This window comes from Microtus pennsylvanicus, chromosome 14, assembly GCF_037038515.1.
Source record: "Microtus pennsylvanicus isolate mMicPen1 chromosome 14, mMicPen1.hap1, whole genome shotgun sequence".
Taxonomy (NCBI): Eukaryota; Metazoa; Chordata; class Mammalia; order Rodentia; family Cricetidae; genus Microtus; species Microtus pennsylvanicus.
In genome coordinates this window covers 25,761,182-25,778,859 of record NC_134592.1, presented here as the reverse complement: position 1 = coordinate 25,778,859, position 17,678 = coordinate 25,761,182, and the positions used below count along the sequence as shown (strand labels likewise).

General features: G+C 39.0%; 1 protein-coding gene and 1 pseudogene across 2 annotated transcripts in view; one reads left to right on the top strand and one right to left on the bottom strand.

The window, feature by feature from the left end:
* LOC142835193 (mitochondrial amidoxime reducing component 2 pseudogene) overlaps positions 1–14,705 on the top strand; it is a 53,056-nt pseudogene extending 38,351 nt beyond the window's left edge.
* Cep128 (centrosomal protein 128) overlaps positions 1–17,678 on the bottom strand; it is a 342,557-nt gene that overhangs the window by 111,927 nt on the left and 212,952 nt on the right. The gene's annotated exons all lie outside the window — the stretch shown is intronic.

The following is a 17,678-nucleotide window of genomic DNA, read 5'->3' as shown; positions in this document are numbered from 1 at the left end:
TTTGTGGGGCTAGGGACCATGTCCATCGCCTGGAGCATGCTAGGAAAGTGTTCCATCAATTGAGTTATATACCTACCCCAAGAGCTCCAACTATGTACTCTGTCTACAGCTGGACTGAAGATCTTATGAAGTTGGGGGTGAGATCTACTTGATCATATTGTGTATTTCCAGACTATCTCAATATCTCCTTCAAGTTCACTTCTTAATAAATACATGAACTAAAGGGTCCAAATTCGAATAAATGTTCCCATGAGATGCATTCACTCTTTTTCCTAAACCATAGTAATCAAACTCTGAACAACCGCAGATGTACCATGATAAAGAGTACCTACAGAGGCCTCTGAGATCAGAGAACCTCATATCTAGGATGGGAATTATTGAGCCACATAACTCGTCTATAGTACATGAAACCTCGATAGTTCTGTAAACTGCAAGAAGAGCAAAGCAAACAAGAATAGACATCTGCCACAAAGAGGTCTGTGTGTTGTTACTGAGTTCAGATTGTGTTGGGCAGCAAATGGGAACAACTGCAAGATTTTAAGCTTAAAGTAGTCATGATAGTTGGTGTCTCTGATTAATTCCTTAGGAAACTTTACAGAGAAGTACAAATCATTGAAAAATATGGCTTCTTGTTGAAATCTGTGATGCCAGCTCTGACCTTGTATTAACAACAGTCTAATAAATAAATGAGGCATTAGTGTTTCTGTCTATACACACACACTCAAGCACACACACACTAACTCACATATATAGATGCATATTTTAAAAGCTTATCAAATAGCAGTGATATCCAAATACATAACTCATGGAGACAGAAATAGCAATCAAAACCAGCAAAGTAATAATTTTTATTATATGTTTTCCAGCATTTTGTATTCCACAATTCGTGAGTTTTAGCCTACTACTTTTGTTGCAGACTGTACAAGTGAGAAATACACTAATAACATTATTTCCCCAATATTCCAACAACCATAACAATCCTCAACTTCTAGTTCAATGAAGGCAACCTAAAAATCTGAATTATCTTCCTCTCTTCTTCTCTTTTTCTCTGCCCCTACCCTATCATTCTATATTCTACTGTGGAACTGGTTAAATATTTTTTCATTTCCTCAGCTACCATGTTGTCCTATTTCCTAATGCTTTAATTACAATAAAAACTTTCCATCAATGTATTTGGTTATATATTCTTTCTACTATAGTATATTTCCTGCCACAGACATCTTGGTAATGTCCACTCATCATTTTTAATATTTTCTTTTATTATAACCTCAAGCAGCTTTCCATTGCTTAGTTTATCAATGTGAAAACACCACATTTGTGAAAGGCCCTTAACAGAGGACACAGTTTTCATGTCACCAGACTTACAAACTCACCAAGAAGTGTAATAATCCTCTCTTTGCAGAAGCCAGTTGCCTATTAATCCTTTTACTTAGCTTGCTCTTCCTACCTACCAGTACCTGCTCTTCATCAGCCTTAAAGAAATATGCCTAGCTTCATCTCATTCATCTCTGATCACTTCTCTAATCTGTCAATGAAAATTCATTACAATGTGCTCCTTGGAGCCAATACTCAATTACAGACAAGGCTCTTGCTAATTGAATTTCCCTTTGCTTTGACCTGTAATAGACTTGACGTGCTGAATTCTGAAGCAAAGGCATTCATTACAGGCTGGTTTATATCATCCTACCTCTGCATCACCCTTTCTCCAAATTCCACGACTCCTGGGGAAAATAAAGGTGAAACCAGAGTAGGCTCCCAGGCTCATCCACAGGGATCTAAAAATGGTTTGTTTACTGTATTGTTCTACATTAAAATATAGTCTCAGAAATTTTTTTTTATCTGATGACCCTGCAGGAGTCTTTTTTTTTTTTGATTTTTGAGACAGGGTTTCTCCGTAGCTTTTGGTTCCTGTCCTGGAACTAGCTCTTGTAGACCAGGCTGGCCTCGAACTCACAGAGATCCGCCTGCCTCTGCCTCCCAAGTGCTGGGATTAAAGGCATGAATAAATTTTTGATTCATCGTTTTTATTTATGTTACATACTGACCACAGTTCCCCTCCCTCCTCTCCTTTCATTCCCTCCCCCCACCTCCCTTCTGCCCACCCCAATCCACTCTTCCTCCATCTTCATTCAGATGGGATAAGGCCTCCCATGGGAATCAGCAAGTCATGGCATATCAAGTTGAGGAGGACCAAGCTCCTCCCTGTTGCATCAAGACTGAACAAGGCATCCCAACATAGGCAATAGGTTCCAAACAGTGAGATCATGCATCAGGGTCAGGTCCTGATCCCACTGCTATGGGCCCCTAAGAAGACCAAGTTACGCAACTGTCACCCAGTTGTAGAGGGCTTAGATCAGTCCCATGCCAGCTCCCTAACTGTCTGTCCAGAATCTGTGAGTTCCCACAAGCTCAGGTCAGCTGTCTATGGGTTTCCCTGTCATGATCTGGACACCTCCCTTTGCTCATAAAATCCTTCTACCCTCTCTTCAACTGGATCCCCAGAGCTCAGACCAGTGCTTAGCTGTGCATCTCTACATCTACCTCCATCAGGTACTGGATGAAGGCTTTATGATGACAATTAGGGTAGTCACCAATTTGATTACAGAAGAAGGCCAGTTAAGGCACCCTCTCCACTAGGTCTTAGCTGGTCTTGCTAGGAGTCATCTTAGCTGGAGTCATCCTTGCTAGGGACTTAGGTCTGGGGATTGATCAGGCTCCTATCATTTACTACATCTTTGTCCTCTTGGTCTCTGAAATATTATGCGGCTGTGGGTGACCTTTTTAGATATAACTATAATGATTAGGAACTATATTTATGCACCAAAGTCATTAGCTGTTAGATACTTACAAAGAATGGTAGAATTTTAAGGCTTATTAATATTCATATAATTTAAAGCCTACTTTTTGAGATGCAGAGATGGCTCAGTAGGTAGAATATATGCCATGCAACCATAAGTTCCAGAGTTTCGATTCCCAGAGCCCATGTAAAAAGACAGACATGACAACATATTCCTATACTTCCAGTGCTCAGAAGTCTATACTGGGGCTAACTGGGGACTGGCTGGTCAATGCGACTGGTTGAACTGCTGAGATCCAGGTTCAAAAAGAGACACTGCCTTAAAAACAATAGAGGACAATTAAAGAAGACACTAGATGTCAATCTTTGGTTTCTACATGGACATACAAACAGAGACACAAACAGACACCTGTGTGTAGAAACACAGCACATTCTATGCCAGTATCCACACCCAACTCCTCAGGAACACAGAATATTCACATTCTAATCCTGGACTAAGAAATGTTATCACATGAGAGGGGAATTAAGGTCGAACATGGAATTAAGTCTGTGAACCAGAAGATCTCTAGAAAGGGATCACTCTGCATTACCCAGATTCATCCCATGGTATCAGAAGGTCCTTAAAGGGGATGACTAAGGGAGAGTACACGGAGAAGCAATGAGGACAAGGGCAAGGTCTTCAACAGTGCCATATCAGAAGGATTCAAAGCATCTCAATTTCTCAACTATCATCTCATTTCTAGGTTCCCTGAGGCCAAAGACTGTCCTTAATATTTTGCTTCCCACTGTACCCATGGCAAACATTTTCTGCATATTGTCTAACACATGAAGATAACCAAGAAATATTTTCTAAACATATAGACACATCATGTTCATGAAAGGTCAATCTCTGCATTAACAAATTTATCTTCTAAGTATGGACTACATGGACTCCCCCAGAACACACTAAGTCCTATTTCTTGACCCATGAGATCATTACTTTACATGGTCACCTCCCTGCCAGCATGAGTGAGAAACCTCAAATGAAAATATTACACTGGATTATCTAGACGCACCACAAAAGTTTACAGCTCCATCAAGCACCATTTCCTCCAGCAGATGACCTCTAAGTGCTTCAAGCCATGCAAACCTCTCCTTTCAATAGGTCAAGAGAGTAAGTTCTCTAAAACTTTGTGCGTATGGACTTGTAAACCTACTGACTTTTTTTCTGATTTTGCAACAGGTGTCACTCAGTTTCATTTTTTTGCTAGTATTCCTTAGACTGAACATAAAACACAAAAGGAATGTTCTCTCAGACAGCCAGGGCACGGGACTGTTCTCTCAGATGTTGCACCATAATCACCTTTTCAGCAATGTCTAATTGTAAAGTGTTCCCTCTTTCATATCCCTTTGCTTACATTTCTTCATAACCATGTAACAATTTTCACACCACCTGATTGTGTGTATGTGTGTGTGTGTGTATATATATATATACATATACATATATTGTTACATGGTTATGTATATATATACACACAAACATATATATATATATATGTTTCGGTATTATTTCTTCCCCTTCCACAATGAATGAAATGGTTAATCTCAAAAGGGTAGAGACAGTCCCCAGCATGGTGGAAAACAGTGAATATTAATTGAATCAATTACTAAATTTAAGAAAATGCACAATAGTCATCTTTTTATTGCCCTTGTGAGACTGAAAGTTCCAACCACAAATGAATGAAAGCAGTATATACAAACATTTGAAAGGCTAGTGCTGAATTGAACCAAGATAAAGAATTTCAATTTCAGTAGTGAACCTTTGCTGATTTTCTGCAGAATGTACTTTATTGTAAAGCCACCTGGATATTAAAAAGATACAGACTTTCTTCTTTCATCCTATTACAAAACTATGAAAACTGAGGTAAGTAACATAGTAGAGAATTCAGGGTCCTAACTTTCTAATTAATGTATGGTAATGATCAAGGCACAAAGTTAAATAGGACCACGTCCACAGTAGATGGTACTAAGGTAGAAAATGACTCAGTTAATAAAAATCTATATTAAAATTATTCACAAGCAATACCTCATTTACTCTCACACAGCTAAAATATTTGATTATAAAGTTATTCATACAATTCTTATTCTGTCAGAAATAAGACATGGTTCAAAAGGTGAGTAAAGATAAACAACTCTATGCAAAGACTAACACATGGGATAAGTTACCAGATGAGAACAGCTGAAGCAAGAAACTTGAGTATATTTTACAGATAGCGCGGGGGTATTATACATAATCCAAGAAAAGACAGTGGAGAAAGAAGTTAATGTAGTTTAGAACCACTGGAATTCTCCCCAGCAATGTGTGCCTGGAGTGATTTCACTGTATTATGATTAAGAGACAATAAAGTATTCTATGTCCGCCTAAAACATACTTCTTGTTGACACTTGTTAGGTTCCATAATGATATCCATGGGCCACCCACAGTCTTTGTTCTGATACAATCTGTCTGAACACAACAGTGGGGAAAACATTCTTGGTTTGCACACTTTTGAAAACGTTGATCACCCTCTATTCAAAATGACCAACCTTCATTCTCTAGGGTTAAAAAAAAAAGACAGAGAAAGACAAAGCAAGAGACAGAGACAAGTGAAGCAAACACCCTGACTCCTTTGGGAAGAGCTGCATTAATAGAGCAACAGACTGTTTGGAAGTTTCTAGGTAAGAAGAGTTGACTAAATGCTGTCAGAACTAAAGAACAAACAACGGAATTTAGCACTGTCTGCCCCCCAAAAAAAACAAACAAAAACAAAAAAACAACAAATAGCACAAAGTTTCTTTCTTGTAAAAGTGACTTCGTCATGCTTAAGATGAAAGAAATTAAGATACTAGAAAAAGAATAAAAGGATACTTTCCTTCAACCCACCATCCTTCAGAACATGAAAATGCCATTGTTACTTAATTCTGGAAAAATTTCAATGATGAATTTTTTTTCTTTTACCACTATTATAATTTAATTAATCACATACTCTGATAGTGGTGGCTTTTTTTTACAAATGTGATATGCACCTCTTACTTCTCAGTATAAGTTCCTAGTGTACAGTGTGAATATATCGAATTACGTGTAGGATGCATCCCCACCTTTCTTTTTTTTTTTATTGAAAAGAAAAAAAAATTTCTGCCTCCTCCCAGCCTCCCATTTCCCTCCCCCTCCTCCCGCCCCTCTCCCCCTCCCCCCTACTTTTCTCCTCCTCCCTCTCCAGTCCAAAGAGCAGTCAGGGTTCCCTGCCCTGTGGAAAGTCAAGGTCCTCCCCCCTCCATCCAGGTCTAGGAAGGTGAACATCCAAACTGGTTAGGCTCCCACAAAACCAGAACATGAAGTAGGATCAAAACCCCGTGCCATTGTCGGCTTCTCATCAGCCCTCATTGTCCGCCATGTTCAGAGAGTCCGGTTTTATCCCTTGCTTTTTCAGTCACAAACCAGCTGGCCTTGGTGAGCTCCCAATAGATCAGCCCCACTGTCTCAATGGGTGGGTGCACCCCTCGTGGTCCTGACTTCCTTATTAGGAAAAATATACAATTTAGCGATAAGAAAGGCCAAGCCTGAGATTGAGGATAAACTTTTATTAATCAGTTATCATTACTCTTACAGGGAAAAAGAAGCCCAAGATTAGTAAATACTAGTAATGGAAAAGACTACTACAACATAGAAAAATACATTGGTATTATTCTCACTCATCCATCTATTAATTTCTCCAATTACTATAAAGGATTGAAACTTCTTTTTTATCTAATTTACTCTACTTTTTTTAAAAAAAGAAACCAAACTATCTTTTTTTCATTTACATGCCAATTCCAGTTCTCACTTCCACCCCTCCTCCAATAATAACCCCCCATCTACTCCTCAGAGGGTAAGGCACATTACTTTGGGGGAAGGTCCAAAACCCTGCCTACTATATCTAGGCCAAGCAAGATATCCATCCAAAGAGTATAACCAGTAGGAATAAATCCTGGTGCCACTGTCACGGGCCCCACAGTCTTCCCCAGCCATACAACTGTCACCCACATTCAGAGGGATTAGTTTGGACCTATGCTGGTTCCTTCCCTGTCCAGCTGGAGTTGGTGAACTCCCATTAGCTCAGGTAAACTGTTTCAGTGAACTTCTACAATATTCTGTCAACTGCTGGGTCCAACACATATTTCAAACGACTTACTAAAATTTACCTGTGGGCAGACCTCAAATTTTCCTCCCCAACAACATCCTGATATTATCTCTCTGATAATATCATTTCTCTAAAACCTTCCCTGTTAAGCTTTTTTATTATTATTATTTTTAAAGTGTTTTGAGACAAGGTTTCTCTGTGTAAGAGCCCTTGCTGTCCTGGAACTAGCTTTGTAAACTAGGCTGGTCTTGAACTCACACAGATCCACCTGCCTCTGCCTCCTGAGTGCTGGGATTAAAGGTGTGCATCACCAACACCCTGCCTGGTTAAGCTTTTTAACACTTCTTAAAGATGATAGGGTTCCACACAGAACTTGCTTCTCATTCCAGACTTGACTTCTAGACAATGCTAAAAATGGCTTGAACAAGGACTCGTTTGTACATATGTCCCAATTTGGCAACCCCTGAATAAAAGTCTTTTCCTGACCTTAAGTTCAAAATGCTAAAAGTCTTCTAGAAGATGCCACAAGGAAAAATCCAAGGGATCTGAAAGATGTCATGTAAAACTGCTGTTGCTATGCACTCTCATTTCCCCCAAAGCAAAAGCTTGAGCTTCGCCACAAGAGAAATCTCCAGCTCCATCATGGTCTCCAGTTATTTATATTCTGTGAGAATTTACTTCAAGGACTAAGCATATTACACAATGGTTCTCCATAAACATCTTTCAAGTTCTTTCTCTCTCATTACAACCCACACTGGGAAACTTCTGAGATCCTCATGAGAACTCCTCCTCGGAGTAGCCACAACTAGACAGTAACAGGCTTTACCTTCCAATTGTGTGCAAATCCAGCTCCACCATGTCCCTCTTACAGCACTGTTCCTGTGTTAGATTACATCTTCAGTATCCTCTACTACAACCAGCATTCTAATGAAACTTTAAAGTGCTACCCTACACATCCAAAGCAAAAAAAGTACGCTGGCTCACTCGTGTTCATAGTTTTAGCATGGGGCATAAGTGCCTGTTGGGAATATTATTTTAGGGTGTGTGACTTTCATTTATTTTGCGTTTGTGAACTGTGTAATTCTTTGCCTGTCTAAAACACCTGATGGTCCTAATAAAGATTTGAATGGCCAACAGCGAGGCAGGAACAAAGATAGGTGGGGCTGACACACAAAGAGTATGAATAGGAGAAACAAGGAGGAGGAGCAAGAACAAGGAACAAGAAAACAAGAGGGGGAGGTGGGGGAGGCCATCAGGGGCCAGGCACCCAGTTAGCCATAGAGAAAGAAGTAAAGAAAGGTATACAGAAATAGAGAAAGATAAAAGCCCAAATGTAAAAGGTAGCTGGGATAATTTAAGAAAAGCTGGCAAGAAACAAGGTACACACTATCTGAGTGGCCACTGGCAGTAGGTCCAGAATCTATCCCGGGTGTGTGAGCTAGCTTATTGGAACCCATTCCCTATGGTGGGATGCCATGATAGGTCTTAAGGCAGGGGGGAGGGGCTTGGTCCTCCCCAACTTGATGAGTCAGACTTTGTTGAATTCCAATGGGGGCCTATTCCTGTTGAAAATAGTGGATTTGGGGAGGGGTAGGGGGTAGAACTGTGGATGGAATGTAAAATGAAATTAAGAAAAAAAATTAAGAAACAAGCCAACATAAGCTGGGCATTCGTGACTGAGTCTCTCTGTGATTTATTTGAGAGTTGGGTGGTGATTCCCTCAAAAAGCCAAAAGAGTAAAACACCACACACAACAAGTATCTTTTAACGAAGCATCCACTTGTTTTTTCAATTTTATTGACTACTACCATAAGCTTTACTGAAACACTAAGAGTATTGCCTTTACATCATTTCCCTTTTGGTTGTGAGCCCAGATAAAAATATAAGATGTTATGAGTAGGTTTTGTCAACCTGACACAAGCTAGGGTCATCTGGGAAGAGGGACTCTTCATTGAGAAAATGCCTCTATCAGAATGGCTAGTAAGCAAGTCTAGAAGGCATTTGTTTGATTGGTGATTGATGCAGGAGTGTTCCGCCTATCAAGTGCAGTGCTCGCCCCTGGGGCTGCTGGGCTGTATAAGAACTGTGCTGTGCAAGCCATAGAGAAGAGCCCAGTAGACAGCATCATGTCTCCACACTCTCTACTCCACCTCCTACCTCTAAGTTCCCGCCCTGAACTCCGGCCTCGGCTTTCTTCAGTAGAGAACTGTAATATGGAGAAACAAACAAACAAACAAACAAGAACCTTGCACTGCAAGGTATTTTGGGTCGTGGTGTTTATCAACAGCAATGGATAGCAAACTGGTAGGACACGGAAACTTGCTCCTTTGCTCTAGAATTAGATATATAATAAAGTGTTCACTATGAAAAACTCATGTTTGCTGAATTAAAATACTTGAAATTTTAAAACTTATTTTTAAACTATTCGTAGCAGTTAATAGAATATCTTCTGGGACCTGGTGTGAATGTACTAAGGTCAAAATAGAGCTTTTCCTCCCCTAGTCAACACTGTTTATCCTACGAGTGAAGAAAGGTTTACTGTAATAATTAAAATAGTCATGTCAGAACAACTTTGCAATACAGTTCAATTTCAATCAGTAACATGCTTAGGTGAGGGAAATACAATGAGAAGGAGCTGCCTCTACCTTGACCTAAAAACTACTGAAACTTCTATCAGTGCAGAGATAAACAGCAGGAAGAAAAGGATTAGCAGGAAAACATGATTAAAACACAAGAGACCTCCTAGAAGGACTAAAAAAGGCAGTGAGCTCTGTCTAGCAACAAAATTTTACTATTACTGAAAATGAGTCATTTCTAAAATGGGATATATGACTAGGATTTATTGCTAGTCCAGAAATCAAGAAGAATTCAGAGGAAAAGACAGAGATCTGAAACAAACTTGAAAGAACTGTTTCAGTCATCAAGATCATTAAATGCTGTTTGAAATCACGAGGGATGCTTCTGAACCATGAAGTAAGAAACACTGCCTTAGAAGCTTCTTCAGTTGCACAACCTCAAAGGAATGCGGGGTGGCTCCATAGCTTCTGGTGTTGTCATCAGTGGTGCCACTGGGGGGCCCTGGCCTCAGGGGAGATTGTGGTGTTGCTGGATCAGTAACAGACTCCAGAGGACACCACAAGAGACCCCTGGAACAGCTCAAAGGCTTCAGTAAATATGAAGGACACCTACCTTAGGCAATGAACACACGCATGTGGATACTCAGCAACAGGCACTCAAAATGGCATGGTTGGTGATTGACACTGTATTTAGTCCAAGCAAGGCTTCCACTATCCACAACCTGCTTTATCTAAACTTCTCTTCAGGTTAGTCCCTCAGTCATCATGGCAAATGGATGAGCACTAGTGCATTAACTACGCTAATGCATGTGCTCCACAAAGGACACTGAGGCACATGTCCTGCAGCCAATGTGGTTTTCTCGTTCCTCTGGACAATGATGAATATTTACTTCACTTGGCATCGAAAGACCACGCCAACAAACGTGTGTCCTTCTAACAGCAATGTTGTAGAAGTGAAATGCTGATCAAACAATCTTTTTATTTAGGCATCAATAAAATAAATATACACATAATTCGATTTAGGAGATATAAATGGAGTGTCTGAGAGTGCCTACTTAACTGCAGTTTAATATAGCATTACCTGCCAAAATCTCCTTATAACCTGTCTCCTTTCATAAAGTTTTACTCAACTCTCCCGGTTAATTTTTCTCAGTGTCTTTGTTTATGGATTTATTTAATGAGTACGTGTGCATATGTGTGAGTACACACACACTATGATGTGTGAGGAGGTCAAAGGTCGGAACTGAGGCATCAATTCTCTCTTGTCACCTTTAAGATCCCGGGGATGAGCCCAGCTCATCGATTGGGTCTGCACACAATCACCTCTCCACCTGCTGAGACATCTCTCAGGTCTTCAGATTACATTCACTATAGGAACTTACTCTCCTATTCTGCAACCCCTCACTTGAGATCTGGCATTCTGTTGAGTATCAAACAAAAGATACTCTGAAACTTTTTTCTTGAAACTTAAAGAACAGTGTTTTCAAAGCTGTGTTTTTCTTCTGAGTCTTTTTAAGTACTATTTTCTTTTTCGTGAACTACAGTATTTTCAAAGTAAACTGTATATTGATTTTCACTCCTCTACTGATCCTTAACTAAAGGAATAGCTATCAAGATTCCTTCTGTAGCTTCTGTGCTATTGCCGGGTTGCACAACAGGATACTGGGCAACATCTGAAGGCATTTCTGATTGTCATGACAGGACAGATGAGGTATACTACCAGCATCTATTAAATAGATGGAAGGGATGTGGATAAAAAGCCTAGAATGCATAGCATAGTCTGACCCCCAAAAGAAGTAAACATCCCAGAATGTCAATGGTACAGAAATTGAGAAACACTTTATTGAAGACCTCATTATAGTCCTTGTTCTAGACAGGTTCACAATGTTTGCATTAAGATAATGCAGCTTTAGAGAAAAAGTTGTTAGCCATTTCACAGAACGCCTCTTAGTCCTTCTAGAGAATGGATATATAGAATATTATATATACACAATACTCAGCATCAATAATTCTAGGATTCTTTTACTTCAGTACAGAGAATAGAGACTAAAATAACGACATGGTCACATATGTTCTGATGAATTACTTGCTAGCTACTATTACTTCCCTTCCAACCAGATATATATGACAACTTCAAAAAGCAATACTAACCCTCTAGAGGAGTGGTTCTCAGCCTGTGAGTCATGACCCCATGGGGATTGTATATTACATATTTATATTACAATTCATAACAGCAAAATTAGAGTTATAAAGTAAGAATGAAATAATTTCATAGTTGGAGGTCACTACAATGTAAGGGACTGCATTTAGGGGTCAGAGCATCAGGAAGGTTGAGAGTCAATGGTCTAGAGTAAGATGGCAGATTCCTCACAACATGGAGAATCAGAAGAGTGAAAACAAGAAAACAGACTCTGTTCCAAAAACATCAAAGGCCACATGATGGAGAAAGGATAGCAGAAAGATGTAAAGTATAAAAATAAGAACAGAAAAGGAAACAGGGAGGGGAAGCACAGCAGGAAGTTCCAGCCTTGACTCCCCAGAGTAAGAGGGCAGGGAACAGAAGTCATATCTAAGTAGTCTATTTTAATCTCAGGAATACTAAGGGTTAAGCCCTCAAAAATGGATTGCTTATTAAGAGCTCCAAATAGAACTGAAAGAGACATCCAAACTAACAAATACATATAAAATATAGCATAAAAATGTGAGAAATGTGAAGAAACAAGGCCACATCATGTCTCTTAAATAAATTATAACCTTTCAATAATCATATCTAAAGACATTAAATAGCTGAAAGGCCAGAAAACAGGTTCAATGATCAACTTGTAAGACTAGTTACTGACTAAAAGAAGAAATGAGCATTCAAGACAGGAAGAAAATCGACAGCATCAAAGAGAAAATCCACAGCATGAGACGAAATTCCACAAGAAAGTTTAGATTAAAAACAAAACAAAAAAACCAAGAGTCAAGGAATGTTGAAAATAAATTCAATGAATCAAACAAACCACAGTAGCCACTATAACAGACCAGATCAGGCAGAAGGAGAAAAATTTGGTCATGACTGAGGAGATGCTAGCTTTACATATCAAAAAAAAAAGTCAGAGATAAATAAGCATTAGTATAACTGCTAATAATTCTGGGCCTTGACAAAGACATCAAGTTAAAGGATCAAACCTGAAATAAAAATTAGAGGTATAGAATTTAGTATCTTAAACTACAATAGAGGAGTCCCAAAGATAAATGTATCAGAATGGCATTAGGGAGAATCCCCAAAACCAGAACAAACATACAACTGGTAAGAAGACTGGGTGTAGAGGCACATGATTTGACTCCCCTCACTCAGCACTCAGGTGGAAGAGGTAGAGGGATCTCTGAGTATGACTCCAGTCTGGTCTACAAAGTGAATTCCAGGACAGCCAGCGCTATGTAGAGAGACCTGTCACATTAAAAAAAAAATACTTGAAAGAAAGCTAATAGTAACAAAGATTATTCTATGCAACATATTTGAAGGAATTCTAAATTAAGGGGAAAAATATAGAGATAGCTTTATTAAAATGTCGAGATTACAAAAATGAATAAATATCATGAGATGGACAGATGGGCAAAGGAGAACTAAGAGAAAATTATGCCCATCTCAGAAGACCATCAAACTCACAATAATAGAAGAGAGAAAGAAGAAAACAATGAGAAAAATAGACAACAGAATTATAAGAATCAGTAAACCCCTTTCAGTAATAGCCTTAAATGTAAATGAACTTACCTCCCTAATTTAATAGATTTAGACTTTATGAATGGATTACAAACCATGAGTCGACTGTCTATTGACTAGAAGAAGCACATCTTACTAGGAAAGAGACAAACATACTGAAAGTAACAATATGGAAAACAAAACAAGCCAAAAGAAAATGGAAGCAATTTCTTATATTTTATCTGAACATGGACTAATAAAGCTAGAGATAGGTAGAAAGAGAAATTATACAAATAAATAGGCTGTAAAATGTACTCTTACATGATGGTCATTAACTAAAATTAAGTTTTAAAATTTCTAGTATCAAATGAAAAAGAAGGTACAACTGAACAGAACCTCTGGAATAGAGCCATAATAACAAAAAAAACTGGGTACAAAACATAAGCATGTAGATTAAGGAATTAGATCCAGAAATGAATGCATATATCTACAGGCACTTTATTTCAAATCAATCTGTTCAAAACCTACACTGAAGAAAAGAAAGTATATCAATGAATAGTTCATTATAGAAGAAAGAAACTAGACCATTATCTATCTCCCTCTCTCTCTGAATAATTCAAATACAGAACAGTTCAAAAGAGAGCAAATATGTTAAAATAAAATCTGAAACTTCAAAACTGCTCCTGGCTGCATGGAGTGGTTTGATTTAACACAGGTGCATCCAGTTCCTCATCTCTGGATGCCTTAGCCTCTCTGGGAAGTCACGGCTTCCATGCCACCATGCTGGGGCTGGTCATGGTAGTGCTGGGGACTGTAGCCTGGTGATGACAATGGCCACAGGAGATGAGCACAGTGTCAAAGGTCTGGATCTACCTGATCAAGTCCTATAAAGGGGTGTAGTTATGCAAGATCAAGTTCACCAAGATGGGGCTGCACTGTGAAAAAGTGTGTGCCAGATTTTGCAGCGTGGTTAAAGAAGATGGGCACGTGATCACTGCCAGTCAGGAGTCTACCTCATACTGGTCTTCATCACCTTAGAGAACCTCTCTATTCAACCCTCACAGCTCCAGGCATGGAGCAGATAGCTTTGCCTATCAAGCTGCCTTCTTCAAATAAGATAAACAACTGTGGGCTATTTGGTATTGATATCAAAGGCAAAAATTGTGGTGCTGAGGTAGTTCAATGGTTCACCCACTATCTGAAGACTTAATCCTACAGGTTCGGTCAATTTGAGACCAGCATTAGGACAACAAAGAAACTCAACCCTTCTGAGAACTACCTTCAGAACTGTGAGGTAGGCTACCCAGGCTGCAGTCCTAGTCACACAATCAACCTCCCTGGTTGATCTCAACACAAGGCTGAAGATGAAAATGAAGATGGAATATTTCAAGCTAAACATTGCGGTGTTGGGCTACAAAACTTTTAAGGGGGATATCTGGGATAAACTCCTAATTGGTGATACAGAGATGAAAAACAATATTGAGCTCCCATGGGTGTATTTAGACTAGAGTAAAGCCAAAAGGAAGGAGCCCCTGGAAACCCTGAAAAGCTACTGCCTGTCTGATCTTTGTATATGTCAGTCATTCTTCAGTAGGGGAGAAAAAAAAAGGAATCCTGAGCACTGGTGACCTTGTGTATCTGAAGATGGACTGGTAGGTCCATCCTAGGCGACACTTCAGTGAATCCTCACCTTTGACTGGAAACAAATCTCTACTTTTCCTTCAGAGTTGCATATACTCTGAGTTAATAATGCAAGAAAAGTGCCAGAGGTGGTTTGGGAATATGATGGAGTCTGCATTTTAGATAATGAGGATTTTCTTAAATAAATGAAATTGTACATCTATTCGGAATGTTATCCCAGCTATTACATTTTTTTTAATTCTTGTCTTTAATATTGCTTATTAAGGACAGTATATTTTTATTTATTTTTTTTAAAGAAAACAAACTGCCGGGCGGTGGTGGCACACGCCTTTAATCCCAGCACTCAGGAGGCAGAGGCAGGCGGATCTCTGTGAGTTCGAGGCCAGCCTGGTCTACAAGAGTTAGTTCCAGGACAGGAACCAAAAGCTACAGAGAAACCCTGTCTCGAAAAAAAAAAAAGAAAAGAAAAGAAACTATCTTTTTTTCATTATACATACCAATCCAAGTTCCCACTCCCTCCCCTCCTCCCATGCCCTCCACATACCCTTCCACCCCAACCTCACTCAGCCCTCAGAGAGGGTAAGGTACTTTGCATTGTGGAAGGTCTAAGACCCTCCCTACTATACCTAGGTTAAGCAAGGTATCCATCCAACGAGAATAGCTTCAAAAAAAGTCAGTACAAGCAGTAGGGATAAATCCTCGTGCCACTGTCAGTGGCCCTGCAGTCTGCCTCAGCCATGCAATTGTCAATCACATTCAGGGGAACTAGTTTGATCCTATGCTTGTTCCTTCCCAGTCTGGCTAGAGTTGGTGAGCTCCCATTAGCTCAGGTAGACTGATTCAGTGGGTGAACCCATGATGGTCTTGACCTCCTTGTTCATATTCTCATTCATTCCATTCTTCAACTGGACTGTGGGAGCTCAGTCCAGTGTTCTGATGTGGGTCTCTGCCTTTGTTTCCATCAGTTGTTAGATGTAGGTTCTTTGGTGATAATTTAAGATGTTCATCAATCTGACTACAGGGCAAGTCAAGATTGGGCCCCCTCTCCTCTATTGCTTAGGGTCTTAGGTGGGGTCTTCCTTGTGGATTCCTGGGAATTTCTCTAGAGCCAGGTTTCTTGCTAACCCTATAATGGCTTCCTGAATCAAAATATTTCTTTTCTTGCTCTCATCTCTGTCCTTTCTCCATCTCGACTATCCCATTCCCTCAAGTTCTCCTCCCCTCTCTCCTTCTCCCTTCCTCTTTCCTTTTCACCTTTCCTTCTTCTCCCAATCCCATGTTCCCAATTTTGTCTGGAGATCTTGTCCGTTTCCACTTTCCAGGAGGATCTATATACGTCTGCAACTTCGGTGGAATCCTATTAAGAACAGTTTAAAGAGGCAACTTTAAAAACCTGCCATTTTTTAAAAAATGTTTATTCTTTTTTACATATATTGTTTGAGAAGTAGGAAAGCAAATCATCACACCCTACATATTTTCTGTACTAATATGCTCACAAATGCCTATTAGTTGGTCTTGACCTGGCTTTTGAGACCTGTTGAGTTTTTATTCTTAGTTGTCTTTGCCTTATCATTATAGAACCAGGGTTATGCTTAAATACAGAAACAAAGTCACAGATCATGGGTTATTTTGTTTTATAGACAGTGTCTGTATCTCTCATTCTTACTCTATTAAGGCATATAAAATATATTTTTAATTGTCAATTTCTCTAATTCTACAAGACAATGTAATTTTCAAAAGAAGGAATGAGAAGAAACAATGAATATAATCTATATGAACATATATATCATGAATAGATGTGAATGGTTCATATCAATTTTTCACAACAAAAAGGTGACTAATTTTCTATAGCAATGGCAATACCCACTAACATATAGATGAGTTGGCCCACTTACAATTCAGTGGTTTCTCTGCATTAATAAATGTGAATCTCTCACCCTCACCCTCAAAAAAGGAAAAAAAGAAAGAAAGAAAAAGAACTGCTACAGGCCAACGTACAAATTAGACAATCAAAATTTTTGCCACTGCTTACATCACTTGCTCCACTGACCCAGAAAAATGATCAGATTCTTAGACACCCGGAAAGACAGGAGAAACCATGTGATGCTATCCACACGTCATGGGAAATTTGCTTACAGTTCACTATGGTCTTTTTTATTACTGTTCAAATGAAGTATTGTCTCTGTTCCCACAAATTTTAATTTCCCAGAGGAAAAGTGGTGTTTCTGTTTTCATTATGCTATGTTTAAGATAATTACATATGTAATTAATATTTAATAAATGTAATGTTTACAAGATGAATGAATAAACAGATGAACTTCAACTTCAGTAGTCAACTAATATATTACAAATACACAGATAATGCTCTATAGGTTCCCTCAGGTAACTAACATTAGTGTTGATGCCTATCACCATATTATTTTATTATTATTTATCTATCGTATCTCCATAGAAAGAAACTGAGTTAAATGTTAGTGAATCAAGTATGGCAAAAAAAAAGTTAAACTAATCCATTATTGTCAATAACTAAAAACTACACATTCAGGTTTTAAGTTCTGGGAACCTTCTTCCTACGCCATACCAAGTGACTAACTATATATAACTACATATAAGAAAAATAAACCAGCATGGCATAGAAACAAAGAGTCCCTTGCAAACAGATATAATGGCTTCTTGGTAACTTACATGAAATTATTTATGCAACTAACCGTGGGATCCCAACACAATAATAATTGGAATCTCTAGGCAATTAGGCTTCAAATTCGGCATTACTAGGAGATTGCTAATAGTTCACATATTAACTTTAGAGAGCCAGGGAAGAAAGGTGTGACTGTGTTTCT